General features: G+C 44.5%; 1 long non-coding RNA gene across 1 annotated transcript in view; it reads right to left on the reverse strand.

Annotated features, from left to right (window-relative positions):
* Positions 1–18159, reverse strand: part of LOC122232716 — a 33510-nt gene extending 15351 nt beyond the window's left edge. Inside the window, exons 1-2 of the long non-coding RNA XR_006210103.1 lie at positions 17810–18159; positions 15222–15328 (exon numbers count right to left, since the gene is read on the reverse strand). This is a non-coding gene — a long non-coding RNA (uncharacterized LOC122232716). The remainder of the gene's footprint in view (positions 1–15221; positions 15329–17809) is intronic.
* Between the last annotated feature and the right edge of the window lie 319 nt (positions 18160–18478).

The following is an 18478-nucleotide window of genomic DNA, read 5'->3' on the forward strand; positions in this document are numbered from 1 at the left end:
CCCACAGAGGGTATTTTAAAATTACTGTTTGGGTAAAGACATGCTCTCTGCCAGGTGTTCCTCATATAACATTCCAGATCACCTTCCATGTCACTCATACATAGCACATTTGGACTTTAGGTAGATCTCAATTCTCTTGCTGCCCAAATGTCTGCCATGTTTTAAGATGGTGGTCCCAGAGAATGGAGAAGCAATCAGTCAACCTTTGGAAGCAACACAATTCACACACCCATCTCCATTCAGATGGGGACCTCCAGATGTGAGTTCTAGAGCCCCTCAGAAGGCCTTCCTGGAGAATTAAATTCTTCATTATTTTATGTATTGCTTCATAAACTCGGGGCTTAGAAATACTCTTTGGCCAGGGAACACCTGGCCATGACGCTGTGTTCACGAGGTTCTGTGTCTTCTGCGGCAATGTTGTCATTCTCCTGGAGCTCAAATTTAAGATTTGGCCACCTTGACTCTTCAGAGAGAAGGGGTTTGCGTGTGGCATCACAAACGTCAGGGCTGACCTATCGTCCACAATCCCACGGCCCGGGCAAATGAAAAGCAAGCACTTCTAGGCTCTTGGCAAATATTGATAAACTCAGTGTTCGGGCCGCACCCACAGAGGGATTTACGGCCATCAACAGGAATCGGGGTACATGACTTTCGAAAAAGAGAAAATGAATCGACCCACTGATGTCATCAGGCTGAAAAACTGGGTTTCTCTCCAGCATGCTTACAAAATATCCTTTCTCTTGATTATGATAGTTCAGTAGGAAAATGGTATTAATGATATATATTTTTTTTAAGTTAAAAGTATTAAAATTAATGATTTTTTTTTTTTTTTAAGTTAAAAGTAATCTCCACACCCAGGGAACCTGGGTGGCTCAGTCGATTAAGCACCTGACTCTTGATTTCAGCTCAGGTCATGATCTCCCCGTTTGTGAGTTCGAGCCCCACATCAGGCTCTTTGCTGTCAGCACAGAGCCTGCTTCAGATACTCTCTCTCCCTCTCTCTCCGCCTCCCCCACTCGCAGGCACTCTCTGTCTCTCAAAAATAAATTAAAACATTAAAAAGAGAAGAGTCTAAAAAAATATATAACCTCTACATCTAACATGAGGCTCGAACTCACAACCCTGAGATCAAGAGTCTCGTGGTCTGCTGACTGAGCCAGCCAGGCACCCCTGCTTTTGGTTTTCATAAATATGCAACATGAGACAGAGACAGACTCACAATCAGAGACACTACTTTCTTCATCATCATCATTTAACGTCTACCAAGTATCATAGCTAAGATTTGCTCTCTGCTACCTGTCAGACACTGAGCTAAGTGTTTTATATAGGCGATCTCACCTTATCCTCTCAATAACTTCATAGGGGAGGGGCTATTTCCATTTCACAGATAAGAGAAATGAGGCCCAGAGAGTTTGAGTAATTAGTTTTCCTGAGGCCAACAACTGATGAAAAAGGGAAGGACCAGGGGAACAAAGGCAAGCAGTCTGACTCCAGAGTCTTTGCCTTTAAAGTTCTGAAAAAAATGCAAAGTGAGAGATGAGCGACCTCAATGAAAAAGGTAGGCGAATACTTTGATCCATTTGGGCTCAACTTTCCAGGCTGCCCAATAATTTAGGCCCCCAGGCACCTCCGAAGCTAACTGGTGATGGACCCCTTTCGTCTTTCTTTGTAAGAGTGAAAAACAGGAGACAACCGTGTCCACTAGTAACAAAATAGATACATAGTGACACAGGCTCCCAATGGAATACTATATAGCAGTGAAAAAGGAACCAAAGCTAATTGTGTCAATAGGACCAAATCTTGAGCATGGTATCTAGAGCAAAAAGGAAGTTGTCAAAAGATATATTCCATATGATAACATTTATGTAAATGTTTAAAACATGCTAAACAATATAACATGGCTTTCGGAAGCCTCACTACATAATAAAACAAAAATTGCAGCTGAGAAGGAAGCACAGTAACCACAGGATAGAGATCGCTTTGCGGAGGGAGGCAGATGGCATGGAAGGGAGGCCTCAGCTATATCTGTAACGCTTTACTTCGTTTTCTTTTTTAAAGTAGACTTTATGCCCAATGCGGGACTTGAACTCATGATCCTGAGACCAAGACCTGAGCTGAGATCAAGAGTCAGACACCTAACAGACCGGTGCCACCCAGGTGCCCTGCTTTTACTTCATTTTAAAAGAAAGATCCGCAGGGGCGCCTGGGTGACCGAGTCAGTTAAGCATCCAACTTCGGCTCAGGTCATGATCTCGCAGGTCATGAGATTGAGCCCCGGGTCAGGCTCTGGGCTGACAGCATGGAGCCTGCTTAGGATTCTCTGTCTCTCCTTCTCTCTGCCCCTCCCCTGCTTGTGCTCGCTCTCTCTCAAAATAAATAAATAAACTAAAAAACAAACAAACAAAAAGGATCTGCAAACGTCCCTCAGTGAGTAAATGGTTAAACAAAGTGTGGAATTTACATCCATGCCGTGGAATGTTACTTAGCAATTAAAAGAACAGACTATTGGTGCATCAATTTGGACGGCTCTCAAGGACATTACACTGAGGAGGGAAAAAAAGGGCCAATCTTAAAAAGTTGCATACTGTACAATTCATTTCTGCGACCTTCTTGAAATGATAATATTATAAAGAAGAATGTAGATCGGTGGTTGCAAGGAGTTAGGGAAAGGGGGACAGGCATGGTATATAGCATGAGGATGTTTGTTTAGGGTGAGAAACATTGTTTGTTTGGTTTTTTTTTTTTTTAAGTTTACCTATTTTGAGAGACAGAGAGCATGGGGGAAGGAGAGAGAGAGAATCCCAAGCAATCCTGATGCGGGGCTAGGTCTCACAAATGGTGAGATCACGACCTGAGCCAAAATCAAGAGTAGGATGCTTAAGTGACTAAGCCACCCAGGTGCCCCGAGTGAGGACCATTTGTATCTTGAATGTGATGGTGGAGATACAGAGTCTATGTATATAATGAAATGTCGTAGAATTACAACAAAGACGTAAAAGAAGAAGTGGAGGGAAAGGGAGGAAGGAAGGGAAAGGAAAGGAGGAAGAAAAAGAAAGAGTATGTGGAAAAATTGGTGAAATCCGAATGATGTCTGTAGACTAGTTAATTCTACCGGGCAAATATCAATTTTCTGATGTTGATAATCTAGTACAGTTATGGAAAGTGCCATCGTTGAGGGAAGTTGAGTGATGGGAGGGTGGGACCTAATTGTACTATTTTTGTAAATTTGTGGGTCTATAATTAAAAAAAAATGTTAAAAAATAAAAAGGTTCTGAAGTAACTATAACCAACTGTTAACGTTTGTTAAATCTCAGCAGTAGGAATCTGAGTGTTTTATGAATTTTTATTCTTTATGAGCATTTAGGGTGTATGTACACCCCCTCCCCCCCACACACACACATGCGTGTTCATGGGTTAGGAAGGACTTTGGGGCTGACATTACCACCCATTCTGTTGATGAGGCCTCTTTTGTCTGATTCAGCTTAACCTCCACCTTCTTTTTCCTTCCAGCCACCCAAATGCCAACAGATGCCCTTTATATATTTTTTTAACTTTATTTTTTTATTTTTTAAAATTTTACATCCAAATTAGTTAGTATATAGTGAAGCAATAGTTTCAATAGGTTCCTTAATACCCCTTACCCATTTAGCCCATCCCGCCTCCCACAACCCCTCCAGCCACCCTCAGTTTGTTTTCCATATTTATGAGTCTCTTTTGTTTTGTCCCCCTCCCTGTTTTTATATTATTTTTGTTTCCCTTCCCTTATGTTCATCTGTTTTGTCTCTTAAAGTCCTCATATGAGTGAAGTCATAGGATTTTTGTCTTTCTCTGACTAATTTCACTTAGCATAATACCCTCCAGTTCCATCCACGTAGTTGCAAATGGCAAGATTTCATTCTTTTGATTGCCGAGTAATACTCCATTGTATATATATACCACATTTTCTTTATCCATTCATCTATCGATGGATTTGGTCTCTTTCCCTACTTTGGCTATTGTCGATAGTGCTATCAACATGGGGGTGCATGTGTCCCTTCAAAACAGCACACCTGTATCCCTTGGATAAATGCCTAGTAGTGCAATTGCTGGGTCGTAGGGTAGTTCTATTTTTAGTTTTTTAAGGAACCTCCATACTGTTTTCCAGAGTGGCTGCACCAGCTTGCATTCCCGCCAACAATGCAAAAGAGATCCTCTCTCTCTGCATCCTCGCCAACATCTGTTGTTGCCTGAGTTGTTCATGTGAGCCATTCTGACAGGCGTAAGGTGGTATCTCATTGTGGTTTTGATTTGTCTTTCCCTGATGATGAGTGATGTTGAGCATTTTTTCATGTGTCAGTTGGCCATCTGGATGTCTTCTTTGGAGAAGTGTCTATTCATGTCTTTTGCCCAATTCTTCACTGGATTATGTTTTTTGGGTGTTGAGTTTGATAAGTTCTTTGTAGATTTTGGATACTAACCCTTTATCTGATATGTCATTTGCAAGTATCTTCTCCCATTCTGTCGGTTGCCTTTTAGTTTTGCTGATTGTTTCCTTTGCTGTGCAGAAGCTTTTTATTTTGATGAGGTCCCAGTAGTTCATTTTTGCTTTTGTTTCCCTTGCCTCCAGAGACGTGTTGAGTAGGAAACAGATAAAAGGTAACTACAAATAAGCATGTTTATAAAAAACTAAGATTAAAAACTCTCACAAAATGACCATGGAAAACTTCATGCTGAGTGAAAGAGGCCAGACACAAAAGGCCACACATTGTATGATCCCACTGATATTGAATTGTCCAGAACAGGTAAATCCAGAGAGACAGAAGGTCAATTAGTAGCTGCCAGGGGCTGGGGAGGGAGAATAGGGAGTGACTGCTAATGGGTATGGGGTCTCCTTTTGGGGTGATAAATATAGAAGTGGTGGTTGTACAATATTGTGAATGTATGAGGCGCCTGGGTGGCTCAGTCAGTTAAGCATCTGACTTTTGATTTTGGCCCAGGTCATGATCTCACAGTTCGTGGGTTCAAGACCCTCATCGGGTTCTCCATGGTCATTGAAGAACCTGCTTCGGATCCTCTCTGTCCCTCCCCCACTTACTCTCTCTCTCAAAAATAAATAAGCATTGAAAAAATAATAATAACAGTGTTATTATTGCCACTAAATTGTTCACTTTAAAATGGTTCATTTTATGTTATGTGAATTTCACTTGATTAAAACAAACAAAAACCACTTGTGAGCAGAATCTGTAGAGTAACTGACCCTGTCTCCAGATCATCCTCCCTCCCATCCCACACTCTTCCTCTGTCCCCAGTCCTGTCCCGCATCAGGCAAGTTCTCTCTTCCCCAGGGCCGGTGAAGGTAGAGTTCGGGTGGGATTTTAACTATCGGCCAGTGTCTCCTGTGGTTGCTGGTAACCCCTCGATTAATTGGGTAATTCTCATGTAAACGTTTTCCTTACTCCTTGGAGCCAGACATGGAGCCAGAGTGTCTGTTTGACTGAATTCCTTTGTTGAAGTCCTAACCCCCAGGACTTTAGACTGGAACTGTATTTGGAGAGAGGTTCTTCAAAGAGGTAATTAAGTTAAAATGAGGTCATTAGGATGGCCCGAATCCAACAGAGCTGGTGTCCTTATAAGAAGAGGAGGTTAGAGGGCACCCGGAAGGGTCAGCTTGTTAATGGTCTGACTCTTGATTTCAGCTCAAGTAATGATCTCACGGTTCGTGAGATCGAGCCCCGCGTCAGGCTCTGTGCTGACAGCACAGAGCCTGCTTGGGATTCTCTCTCTCCCTCTCTCTCTCTCTCTCAAACATAAATAAACTTTTTAAAAAAAGAAGAGGAGGAGGTTAGGACACAGACACACACAGAGGGAAGTCTATGTGAAGACACAGGGAGAAGATGGCTGTTGTCAAACCAAGAAGAGAGGCCCCAGAAGAAATGACCCCACGGACTCGGTGACCTGAGACTTCCAGCCTCCGGAACTGTGAGAAATAAATTCCTGCTGTTTAAGCCCCCAGTCTGTGGACCTTTGTCATGGTGGTCCTAGCCAATTGACAGGGTCTGATCATTCTTCTTATGTGCCTCCGTCAGCCACCGGTTCCAGGGCTCAGCTGGAACGCCCTATCTGTTTATTTGAAACCACTTATCACCTATAAATGTGAAGAGAATTTGACACAAGGCCTGCTGTGCTACACAGCAGAGAAATTCAACTTCAGAAAAAGCAGAATAACACTAAGGACAGGTGGACTTTTCATAGGCAAACATTGCCCAACTGCTTCTTCTCTCTCTTCATCTACCTTTTGTGCAACGATGGAAACCCATCTCAGAATGTATTAAAGTGCATATTTTTAAAAAAATGGAATGAGGGATAAAAATTACTTAGCTCTCTAGAGTTCCTGTAGAGGCTGACATTTCACTCATTATTTTATTTTTATTTATTTATTTTTTTTAGGTTTATTTACTTCTGAGAGAGAACGAGAGGGGAAGGGGTGGGGGGGGGGCGGGAGGGACAGAGGACCCAAAGTGGGCTCTGCACTGACAGCAGAGAGCCTGATACAGGATTCGAACCCACAAACTGTGTCACTCATGATTTTAAAAAAATGTATCTTGGGGGTGCCTGGCTGCTCAGTCGGTAAATATGTGACTCTTGATCATGCATGGGGTCATGAGTTCAAACTCCACAGTGGGAGTAGAGCTTATATTAAAAGAAAAAAATATATGGGCCACCTAGCTGGCTCAGTCAGTAAGTCACACAACTCTTGATCTCTGGATTGTAAGTTTGAATCCTACATTGGATGTAGAGATCGCTGAAAAACAAAATCTCTCCTGTATGTAAACTAACTGAAATTTAAATAAAAATTTGAAAACACTTAAAAAAATAAAATCTTAAAGAAACCCATATATATCTATATATCTATATCTATATCTATTTAAACACGTTTTATTTATTTACTTTGAGAGAGAGAGAGAGAGTGCATAACCGGGGCGGGGGGGGGGGGGGAGACAGAGAGAGAGAGAGAGAGAGAGAGAGAGAATCCCAGGCAGGCTCCGAGCTGTCACTGCAGAGCCCCACACAAAGGCTGAACTCACAAACTGTGAGATCATGACCTGAGCTGAGTTGGTTAAGCATCCTACTCTTGAGGAGCGCCTGGGTGGCTCAGTCGGTTAAGCGTCCGATTTCAGCTCAGGTCACGATCTCGCGGTCTGTGAGATCGAGCCCCGCATTGGGCTCTGGGCTGATGGCTCAGAGCCTGGAGCCTGCTTCCGATTCTGTGTCTCCCTCTCTCTCTGCCCGTCCCCCATTCATGCTCTGTCTCTCTCTGTCTCAAAAATAAATAAAACGTAAAAAAAAAAAAAAATTAAAAAAAAAAAAGCATCCTACTCTTGATTTCAGCTCAGGTCATGATCCCAGGGCTCTCAGAAGACAGCCCCGAGTCAGGCTCTGTGCTGACAGCATGGAACCTGCTTGGGATTCTCAATCTCTCCCTCTCTCTCTGCCCCTCCCCTGCTTGTGCACGCACGTGCGCTCTCTCTCTCTCTCAAAATAAATAAATAAACTTAAAAAAAAAAGCAAAACGAGGCTCCTGGGTGGCTCGATCAGCTAAGCATCTGACTCTTGATTTTAGTTCAAGTCATGATCTCACAGTTGTGAGATCGAGCCCTGCATCTGGCTTTGCGTTGACAGCGTGGAGACTGCCTTGGGATCCTCTCTCCTCCACTCTCTCTGCCCCTCCCTGACTTTCTCCCTCTCTCTCTCAAAATAAATAAATAAACATGAAAAAAAAACCTACTAAAATTATTATAGTCAACCCAGGAAAAAAGTCTTCCTGAATATTCTTATCTACTATTATTATTTCTAATAAAGAATATTCACAGAAAGCTCCTAATAGTAATTCTTTCTAAAACAAAAATTGCAATGTATCTCTTGTCCTACTTCAGAAACTTCAGTTATCAACGGAATAAAACTCAGCATGGATGGCATTTCCCTGCCAGGCTACCTGGAACCATCCTGGTATGGGGAAGTGAAAGAGAATGGCCTTTGGAATCAGACGTTCCTGGGACAAAATTCCAGCTTTACCACCCACCGCTCAGGTGCCTGGGAAGAAGAGAATGAAAGAGGCCTAGGATCTTTCCAGCTTTTGATGCTCCTGATTTATTTTCTTACTGAGATACAGTTCACATACTATAAAATTCAGCCTGTTTTCTTTAAGACTACTTACTTTGTTGGCTATCTCGTGCCAGATACTTTTTTACATTCAACGCGTGCCTAGAAGGGCTGAGAGGGTCAGGACAGGCAGGGCGCACAAATTTCAATTTACATCAATGCCCCTCCTTGTCTTTCCCAGTGAGGGTTCAGCCACCGCTTTCCTGCACTTCTCAACAGCCCAGTGGTCCGTCCTTTATCACTGATAGAGAGAAATAAAGATGGGATCGAGGAGAACCAACCAACCGGCAGAGGAGAGCCTGAGAGAGACAGTCTTGCTGATTCTGGCAGCCATAGGCAAGTTCCCGGCGTGTGGCCAGGTGTCCTTGGTCCGGGCTGGCTTCCAGACATCAGCTGGGTTCCCAGCCACCTGAGCCATTTTTCAAGAAACCAGTATGCCATGCAAACCAGTATGCAATTCCCAAGGGCCCCAGCGTCAAGTTCTCAACCTCATTCCAGCCCAGGACACCTACCGAATACATCCTGGCACTTGATCTTAGCCAAAAAAGCCGGGAAATGATAAATCTGCCCTTGTAAAGTGTACAAGTCGGTGGGTTTTAGTATATTCACAGTGTTGTGCGGTTATCCCCTCTGATTCCAGAACTTCTTTGTCACCCAGAAAGAAGCCCTGGGCCCATTAGCAGTCCTGTAGAGTTCCTGCAGCCTCTGGCAAGCACCAGTCTACCTTCTGTTTTTATGGTTATGATATATATTTTTTTAATTTGTTATTAATTTATTTAAAAATTTTTTAACATTTATTTTTTTGAAAGACAGAGAGGGACAGATCATGAGTGGTGGAAGGGCAGACAGAAAAAGGGAGACACAGAATCCAAAGCAGGTTCCGGGCTCCGAGCTGTCAGCACAGAGCCCAATTCAGGACTCAAACCCACGAACCATGAGATCATGACCTGAGCCAGAGTTGGATGCTGAGTCACCCAGGCACCTCATGATATATGTATTTTTTTAATGTTTTCTTTATTTTTGAGAAGGAGAGCATGAACGGGGAAGGGGCGGGGGGCGGGGCAGAGGATCTAATGCAGGTTCCTCGCTGACAGCAGCAAGCCTGATGCAGGGTTTGAACTCGTGAACCATGAGATCATGACCTGAACGGAGGTCGGAAGCTCAACCGACTGAGCCACCCAGGCACCCCCGGTGATGACATATTTTTTTAATGTTTATTATTTATTTTTGAGAGAGAGAGAGGGAGAGAGAGAGAGAATGAGCGGGGGAGGGCTGGGGGGCGGGGGGACACAATTCGAAGCAGGCTCCAGGCTCTGAGCTGTCAGCACAGAACCTGACGCAGGGCTCGAACTCACAAACCACGAGATCATGCCCTGAGCCAAAGTCAGACACTTAACTGACAGAACCACCCAGGTGCCCCCAGTTATGATACATTTTTAAAAATGAAGAAATGCCAGGGAGCCTGGCTGGCTCATTCGGTGGAGCATGTGACTCTCGATCTTGGGGTTGTTTGAGCCCCATGTTGACTGTAGGGTTGCCTTTAAAAAAATGAAGAAATGCCATAACAGGGTTAGAAACATCAGGTGAGGAGGATTTAGAGGGGAAAATACCTTAATCAAGACTTCCCTTCCCATCCTGGTTTAGGTGCCTGTTCTTCTGGGTTGGGTTCAACAGGTGTAAATGAGGCCTTGGGTTCAAAACCCACGAGGGGCTTTCTCTCCTGTCTATGTGCTGGTCAGGAGACCAGAAAATGGCACTCAGCTTACGTATAAAGATCACTATGATGGTTAAACTATGTCCACAAATGCTTTGACACTCTCCTTTCAAGAGATGGGGCCTAACCTTCCTCTGCTTGAGTGTGGGTCAGACTTAGTGACTTTCTTTTAATAAATAGAATGTGGTCGAAGTGATGCTATGTGACTTCCAAAACCAGGCATTCAAAGGATATAGCTTCTGCCTCTCTCTCTCTCTCTTTCACGCTCTCTTTCTCTCTATCTCTGTCTGGTGCACCATATTGGGAGGAAGTGCAGGCCACATGCAGAAGCCATGTGGGACTGCTCTGGCTGATGCTTCCAACCAGACCCTGAGCTGACAGCCAGCATCCACAGCAGGGCCACCTTTATGAATATGTGACCTGGACACTTAGCTCAGGGCCTCATGGTAAGAAGGACCCAGAGTTTATTTTAATGCTCTGTCATCAGCACCTTGAAATTCTTTTTTTTTTTTTAAGTAATCTCTATTCCCTACATGGGGCTTAAACTCACAACGCCGAAATTAAGAGTTGGCATATTCTACTGACTTAGCCAGCCAGGTGCCTAAGCACCTTGAAATTCTTAATAGTTTTTAAAACAGCTTATTGAGGGGTGCCTGGGTGGCTCAGTCAGTTGAGCGTCTGACTCTTGATTCTGACTCAGGTCATGATCCCAGGGTTGTAGCATTGAGCCCCGCGTTGGGCTCCATGGAGGGTGGAGCCACCCTGAGATTCTCTCTCAATCTCTCTCTCTCTCTCTCTCTCTCTCTCTCTCTCTCTCTCCTGCTCACACACTCTCTCTCTCTTAAAAAAACAGTGGGGGGCCTAAATAAACAAACAAATAAATAAATAAATAAAGTTTATCGAGATGTGATTTATATAATAGAAAATTCATCCATTTAAAGGGTACAGTCTAGGGCTCCTGGGTGGTTCAGTCACCTGAGCATCCGACTCTTGATTTCAGCTCAGGTCAAGAGCTCGCGGTTTCTGGGATGGAGCCCTGCCTCGGACTCTGAGCTGACAGCTGAGAGGCTGCTTGGGACTCTCTCTCTTCCTCTCTCTCTACCCCTTCCCCTGCTCGTGCTCACTCATGCTCTCTCTCAAAATAAATAAATAAACTTAAAAAAATGTTTTTTAATTAAGTCTTAAAAGAAGTAAAATAGAATAAAAGAAAAACTAAAGTGTACGTTCCAATGGTTTTTAGCGTATTCACAGAACCCTGCGACCATCACCACACTCCTGCACAACACTCCATCCCCACCCTAGTCGGTCCTTAATGACTTTTCACTGTGCACTGGGGCCTGCACATTATGTACACCATTCCTACAGCCAGACGCGTGTGAGAAGGAGCCTTCAGATGATTGCAGCCCCAGCCTTTGGGTCCTTCCATCCAGACAAGCTATTCCGCATCTGAATCCCTGGCTCATGGAACCTGTCAGAGTTTCCAAGCAATAAATAATTGTTTTTGTTTTGGGGGTAATTTGTCACATAGCAAGAGATACATACAGCAGGCAGAAAACAGCGGGTTCTGGGAAGAGCCTGCATGGCTGTGGACTCTCCCGGAGGAAGGTTCCTTTGGCTTCCGATGGGCATCCTGAGTCTTACTGGCGTCCCAGAAATGAAGGTGAGTGAGCTAATCTCTCTCCGGACACATTAGAATGGTACCAATATTTGCTTGCAGAGCAGACAGCCTCGTTGCCATTTTCCTCTCTCCAGGCTACCTAGAGGAGGGTCCAAAACCCAAGGGGCTTCAACTAGTGGGTATATCATCTCCTGCGTACCCTTACTTTGTATCCAGTTTTTCCAGAAGCTTCACTGTCTAGATGTTTCCATGCAGACAAACTCTTTTAATGAAACTAGAAAGTGATCTGGTGGTCTGTGAGTTCAAGAAATCATTATCTTTGGGGCACCTGGGTGGCTCAGTGGGTTGAGTGTCTGACTTTGGCTCAGGTCAAGATCTCACGCTCTGTGAGTTCAAGCCCCACATCAGACTTGCTGCTGTCAGTGCACGGCTCACTTCAGATCCTCTGTTCCCCTCTCTCTGCCCCTCCCCTGCTTGCTCTCTCTCCTTCTCAAAAATAAACAAACATTAAAAAAAAAAAAAGAAATCATTATCTTTAAGGAACAATCTCTCATGAAGCTGCTCATGTATAATATATGTATAAATATATCTGTATCATACATTAGTTTTTGAAAATTCAAATCACCTACTATTTGGACTACATCCATATAGTTTATGAGATATTTTAACATCCATGATCTTACAGATGATTTTATTTTTTTAATGTTATTTATTTATTTTAAGAGAGAGAGAGAGAGAGCAGGGGAGGGGCAAATAGAGAATTAGAGAATCCCAGTCTCTGAGCTTTTATCGCAGAGCCCGATGCAGGGCTCGAACTCACAAACCCTGAGATCATAATCTGAGCTGAAATTAAGAGTCAGATCCTTAACCAACTGAGCCACCCAGGCACCCCTGAAATACATGATTTTTGCAATTAAAAAACTCGTGTTATGATTTCAAAGTGAGCAGGGTCTCTCCCCGGATCCAAGTTAGTAGTCCGGGAGATCAAAAGCGAGAAATGTCTCAAAGCCAGAGCAAAATGATGCAGAAATGGAAATCTGTGGGGAAAGAAAGATAGAGAGGTGGAGGAGAGCTCCTGGAGAGTAAACACTCACATAGGAGGAGTTCCAAAATGAGAGGATGCACCAGATAACGAAACAAATAATAGAAGCAGAGTTCCCTGAAAGTAATAAACACCGAAGATTGCAGCTCCAAGGGCTGGCTAAATTCTAGGCAGGCCCCACGAGAGAAGATTCTATGTTAGCATATTCTGTAACAATCTTAACAAGTGTCAAGTGGAAAGCAGAAAACACCCACAAAGAAATGGAATATCCGAAATCTATCTGGTTGTTCACAGAAGGTGGTAAACGACAGTGGAGTAGTATTATAGACAGGACAGCTGACATCGCAACCCAAGACTCTCTCCAGCTGCCCAAATATCTGCATCTACCGAGGCAAAAGAAGACAGTCAAGGATACCCAAGAATTCAGAGAATATAATCGCCAGTGCTCCGTCTGGGGAAACTAGCTGAGGAAAGCCTAGACAAACCCCGAGGAAACTTGCAAAGAAAACTGAGGGGGGAGAAACAAGAAAGAGAGAAAACAGCATTAAGAAGGCAGGCCTGTGACATTTTACATCTAAATGGCACAGCACAGACTGGGACTTGTAGAATAGGGAAGGACTCTTGGAACCAAACAGACATTCCCTAAGGGACTTTTAACAAATACTAGATGCTCTCAGCCAGACCTCAGAGAGCCGGGTGGGGAATAAAATTTTCATGGGTCTCAGCAGGGAACGAGGGGAAGGAAAGATGAAGAAATGAAAGTGTTCTAAAGGTCTCATCCTCCTGGGTGAGGGAGAAGGGGAGGAAATAGATCAAGGAAGTGGTTAGTTATGTGCCTCTGATTATCAGAGCAGGGAAATTCGTCACGAGAGAAAGAGGGAGATCTTAACCCAGCCTGGGAACACAGAAGCGAGGGAAGAAAAGATGGATGTATTTGACTCTGCAAACATTAAAATGTTTTGTATGACAAAGGATACCATAAATACAGCCAGTTCGAGAAATGGAGCTGGAAAAATATTTGTAATATAAATAACTGTCACCAACTGGTATCGACTTATTTTGTGCCTGGCACCATTCTGTTGACTCTCCGTGCGTGGACTCATCTGTGTCTAGAACAACGCTATGAGGCAGGGATGATGAGGATAATGATGGTCACTACTTTACTGATGAGTAAACTGAGGCAAAACGAGGTTGAACAACTTGCCGAGGTCACGTGGCCAGTTCACATGTGACCCTTGGCAGCCCTCCCCGAGAACAATGGCCAAATGGATGCTATATAAAGAGCTTTACAAATTGACTTGAACATGACAAGCAACCATTACAGAAACAGACTTAGATTATAAATAGACTTTACAGAAGAGCAAAACCAAATGGCCAGGGAACGTATAAAAACACCCTCAATTTCACCAGTGGTCAGAAAAATAAAAATTCAAGAGGCAACCAGAGATCGGAATGACGCAGAGCGAGAAGAGAGATCTTGTCAAACGCTGGCAGGAGTGTGGAGGAAAGGGCACTGTCCTACATGTGAAGCTTACAGCCATTTGGAAAAGCTCTCTGGCAACATCTGTTAAAATTAAAACTAAACATACCCTTTCACCCATTAATTCCACTCCTGGGAATCTGGCCCAAAGAAATAAAACCACTAATACTTAAGGACAAGGATGTTTATTGGAACATTATTTTTTGTGGCAGAAAACCTGTCACCAAGTGAGTCCCCATTAAAAGGAAAAGGGGGGGGGGCGCCTGGGAGGATCAGTCGGTTGAGTGACCATGATCTCATGGTTTGTGAGTTCGAGCCCTACACTGGGCTCTGTGCTGACAGCTCAGAGCCTGGAGCCTGTTTCAGATTCTGTGTCTCCCTCTCTCTCTGCCCCTCCCCCATTCACACTCTGTCTCTCTCTGTCTCTCAAAAATGAATAATCGTTAAAAAAAAAAATTCAAAAGGAAAAGGGGATCAGGGTGCCTGAGTGGCTCAGTCGGTTAAGCGTCTGACTTCAGCTCAGGTCACAATCTCATGGTTTGTGAGTTCAATCCCTGAGTCGGGCTCTGTGCTGACAGCTCAGAGCCTGGAGCCTGTTTCAGATTCTGTGTCTCTCTCTCTCTCTCTCTCTGCCCACCCCTGTTCATGATCTCTGTTTCAAAAATACATAAACATTAAAAAAAAAATTTTCTTTTAAAGGAAAAGGGGATCTATTGCAAGAATTACTCTACTTTGATTCTATACACATTTTAATAAAATCAATCAGGGTCTTCCACGTGGCACCCCGCTGGCCCAGAGGACTGGCAGACGTGTTCTCCGTGGGCCAGCAGTGTTTTCATAAATCCCTGCAGGCTTCTGAGTCTGTGACCCCCTGCAAATATTTCCATTAGACACAGAGCCTGCCCTGCGTGAGGCCACGGTACATAAACAGATACACGGTGTACGTGTGGTATCAGCCTCTCATGGGGGGGGAGTGCTGGCAAGGATGTGGAGAGACTGGAGCTCTCCTGTGTTGCTAGCGGGATGAACGATGGTGCAGCCGCTGTGGAAAACGGTTTGGGAGTTCCTCAACGGGCTCGACATAGAGGAGCCACACGACCCAGCAGTGCCACTCCTATGAACACGTCCAAAAGAATTGAAAACAGGTTTTCAAACAAAAACTTGAACACAATATTCACACCACTACCATTCACAAGAGCCAAAAGGTGAAAACAACTCCAATACCCACCAAACGACGAATGGGTACACAGATGTACGAGATCCGTCCACACAACGGGATGCAATTCAGCCATAAAAAGGAGTGAGGCACTGACCCCTGCCGCAATGTGGATGCACCTGGAAAACACAATGCTGGATGAAAGAGCCCAGACACAAAAGGATACATTTCGTATGGTTCCATTTATAGGAAATGTTTGGAACAGGCAAAGCCATATAGACAGAAAGCCGATTAGGGGTCGCTAGAGGCTTGGGGAGGGGAGTGACTGTTCAGTGGGTAGAGAGTTTCTGTGGGGATGACGAAAACGTTCTGGAACTGGAGAGGGTGCAATGCTGCACACCATGGTGAATGTGCTTAATACCACTTAAAAATGGCTAACGTGGTGGGTTTTATGTTATGTGTATTTTATTACCATAAGAAAAATTCATGGAGGGGGACAATTAGGAAAGAAAATGCCTAAAAGGCAACTTGGGAAGGAGGGATAATGGGAAAAAAGGGTTGAGACATACCAGAATAAAGACTAATCTGCATCTTGACTTTTTTTTTAAGTTTATTTATTTATTTTGAGAGAGAGAGAGCAGGGCAGAGGCAGAGAGACAGGAGAGAGAGAGAGAGAGAGAGAGAGAGAATCCCAAGCAGGCTCCACACTGCCAGCATGTAGCCCGAGGTGGGGCTTGAACTTCTGAACTGTGAGATCATGACCTGAGCTGAGATCAAGAGTCAGAAGCTTAACTGAGCCACGCAGGTGCCCCTGCATCTCAGCGTGTTACAAATTGTCACCCTTAAAGCAAATACCTAAGTCATTTTTGTTTTATTTTGTTTTTTATTATTTTTACAACTTTTAATGTTTATTTTTGAGAGAGAGAGAGAGCGCACACACAGCGGGGAAGGGGCAGAGAGAGAGGGAGACACAGAATCCTAAGCAGGCTCCAGGCTCTGAGCTGTCAGCATAGAGCCCGATGCAGGGCTCGAACTCACGAACCATGAGGTCATGACTTGAGCCGAAGTCCGATGCTCAACCGACTGAGCCACCCAGGTGCCCCTTATTTTATTTTATTTTTATAAATTATTTTTATTTAATTTTTTTTTCTTTAAAGAAAGGCAGACTACCACATATATGCAGTGCCTCATTTGGATGTGTCTGGAGTCTTGGAAACGACTACCCTAAGCTTCCTGCAGAAGGACGATGAGACACTCTAGCACTGGAGAGCAGCTACTCCCGTACTCTTGACCCAAGAATGGTCCTTCTCTCGCAGGGAAGGTAGTCCTCTTGAACTGAGGACACAGCCTAGGGAGGGACGCACACTGAGCGGTAAGGGAGGAAGGGGTCACCGGCCTAGCCAGCCAGATCAGTCAGATCAGCCCTAGTGATGGATGGGGTGACAGGTCAGAGCCAGGTCACCCTCACATCCCTAAATAATCTTTTTAAACAGTGAGGGTTCATGGTGCTTCCTGAAATAGGCCACCCCCCGCTCTTTCTCTTCTAATCCAAGATTTGGGGTGTGTTTTTTCACAGCTCATAAAGCTTTGAGTATAATCACTGTTTCCTGTCCAACTTGTGTCTGACTCTGTGCTTCTTGGGATCTTCTAGGCTGTAAGAAATCAAGTGCACACTCAGGTTACCTAAGGTAACAAAATGTATGTAAGCAATCTGAGCAAAGTGAGAACGCTCTGGAAGCTGTCAAGCCTCACGGAGAACTAGAACTTACTGTCTTCAGTCCAAAATGCCATCTGTTAGAAGGCGTATGCTTATTTTATGGACCAGGATCAAAGGGAAATGATGTGCAGTTAAATTACGCCATCCTTCTTTCTTATCGCTTCATTTGATACTTTTAGTCTCAGGTGTTAATTTTTTATTTCCTGTATCATTCTTGTGCATATATAAAAAGTAGGTAAGTTGAAATGAGTTGATTAAGGTATCCTACGATGTCTTTGTGTTTCGAATCTGACTCTTCTCATTACTTTTCAACACACTCACATCGCGGTCTGTGTTTTTCACCCACTGTCATCCTCTGTGCCCTTTTTTTAAAATTTTTTAAAATGTTTTTTAATTTATTTTTGAAGGAGAGAGAGAGAGACAGAGCATGAGCTGGGGAGGAGCAGAGAGAGAGGGAGACACAGAATTCGAAGCAGGCTCCACGCTCTATGCTGTCAGCATAGAGCCCGATGCAGGGCTCAAACCCACGAACCGCCAGATCACGACCTGAGCCGAAGTCGGACACTCAACCGACTGAGCCACCCAGGCGCCCCATGTGCTCTTTTCTTGAAAGACTTAAGAGCCACAAGCACTGAATTCTTATGCCAACTCAGTGAGGGAGCCTCCTTTTGACTCCTTCTATGGGAAGGTTGCTAAACATGTCCAATTCTTGCCCTGCCTCTCCAGCCTTTGGGTTCTCAAGAGTGAAATGAGTACACCACTGGCTTCTCCAACCATTGACACCCATTCTGTGTCTCTTGGTCTCAACTGGTCACCCAGCTGTCGGCAATGTCAATCACTTCAACACCGCTACTTCACTAGAAGCAATAGCTAATCTATTGTTAGACATACTCCAAGATACTAAAATGTGGGGGCACGGGGAAATACATATATTTTCACTTACTTTGATGACAATGGTATGCCAGGAAAGAGAAGCTCTAGAATGTCACTGTTCTCATGAGGCTGCTTCACGTAGTTGTGGCTCTGACTTCTGGTTGCTCTTCTTTCTACCTCATGTCAGCTCTGCCAACTGTCTCCTTCTGGATCTCTTTGCTTCTGCAGGACTCCCGTGAAGGTGCCAACATCTTGCTGGTCTTGTGTTCAAACTTCCACAAAGGGAAGACTTGACCGGATTGTTGTCCCTAATGGGCAGAGGATATGGTTGCGTTTAATAGTCACTATCCAATTGCAGTGGGTTGAATGGTGATGCTATGCCCAGAATTCGTGATCCCCAAAGACCACCAGGGAGCCGAGTCCGATGCAAAAGCAAAAGAGCCTTTATTCGAGCTAGCTCGAGCTCAATCCCCTACCTGCACCGAGGCAGCGGTGAGATACCAGGGAGAGAGCGAGTTTCAAAAGCACAAAGGTTTTATAGGGGTCTAGGGGCAGTTGGTGAGGTAATGGCTGTGGCCTCGGCCGATTGGCTGGGGAAGGGTCGTGGCCTCGGCCGATGGGCTGGGGAAGGGTCGGAGCCCTGTTACGCAGGTCGCTGGGCGTGTTTTGATCAGGAAGTTTGAACGGGTGAGCGGGAGGTTACTCAAGGGGACAGAACAAGATGGAGTCGGCCGACGTA

This window comes from Panthera tigris, chromosome D3, assembly GCF_018350195.1.
Source record: "Panthera tigris isolate Pti1 chromosome D3, P.tigris_Pti1_mat1.1, whole genome shotgun sequence".
Lineage (NCBI taxonomy): Eukaryota > Metazoa > Chordata > Mammalia > Carnivora > Felidae > Panthera > Panthera tigris.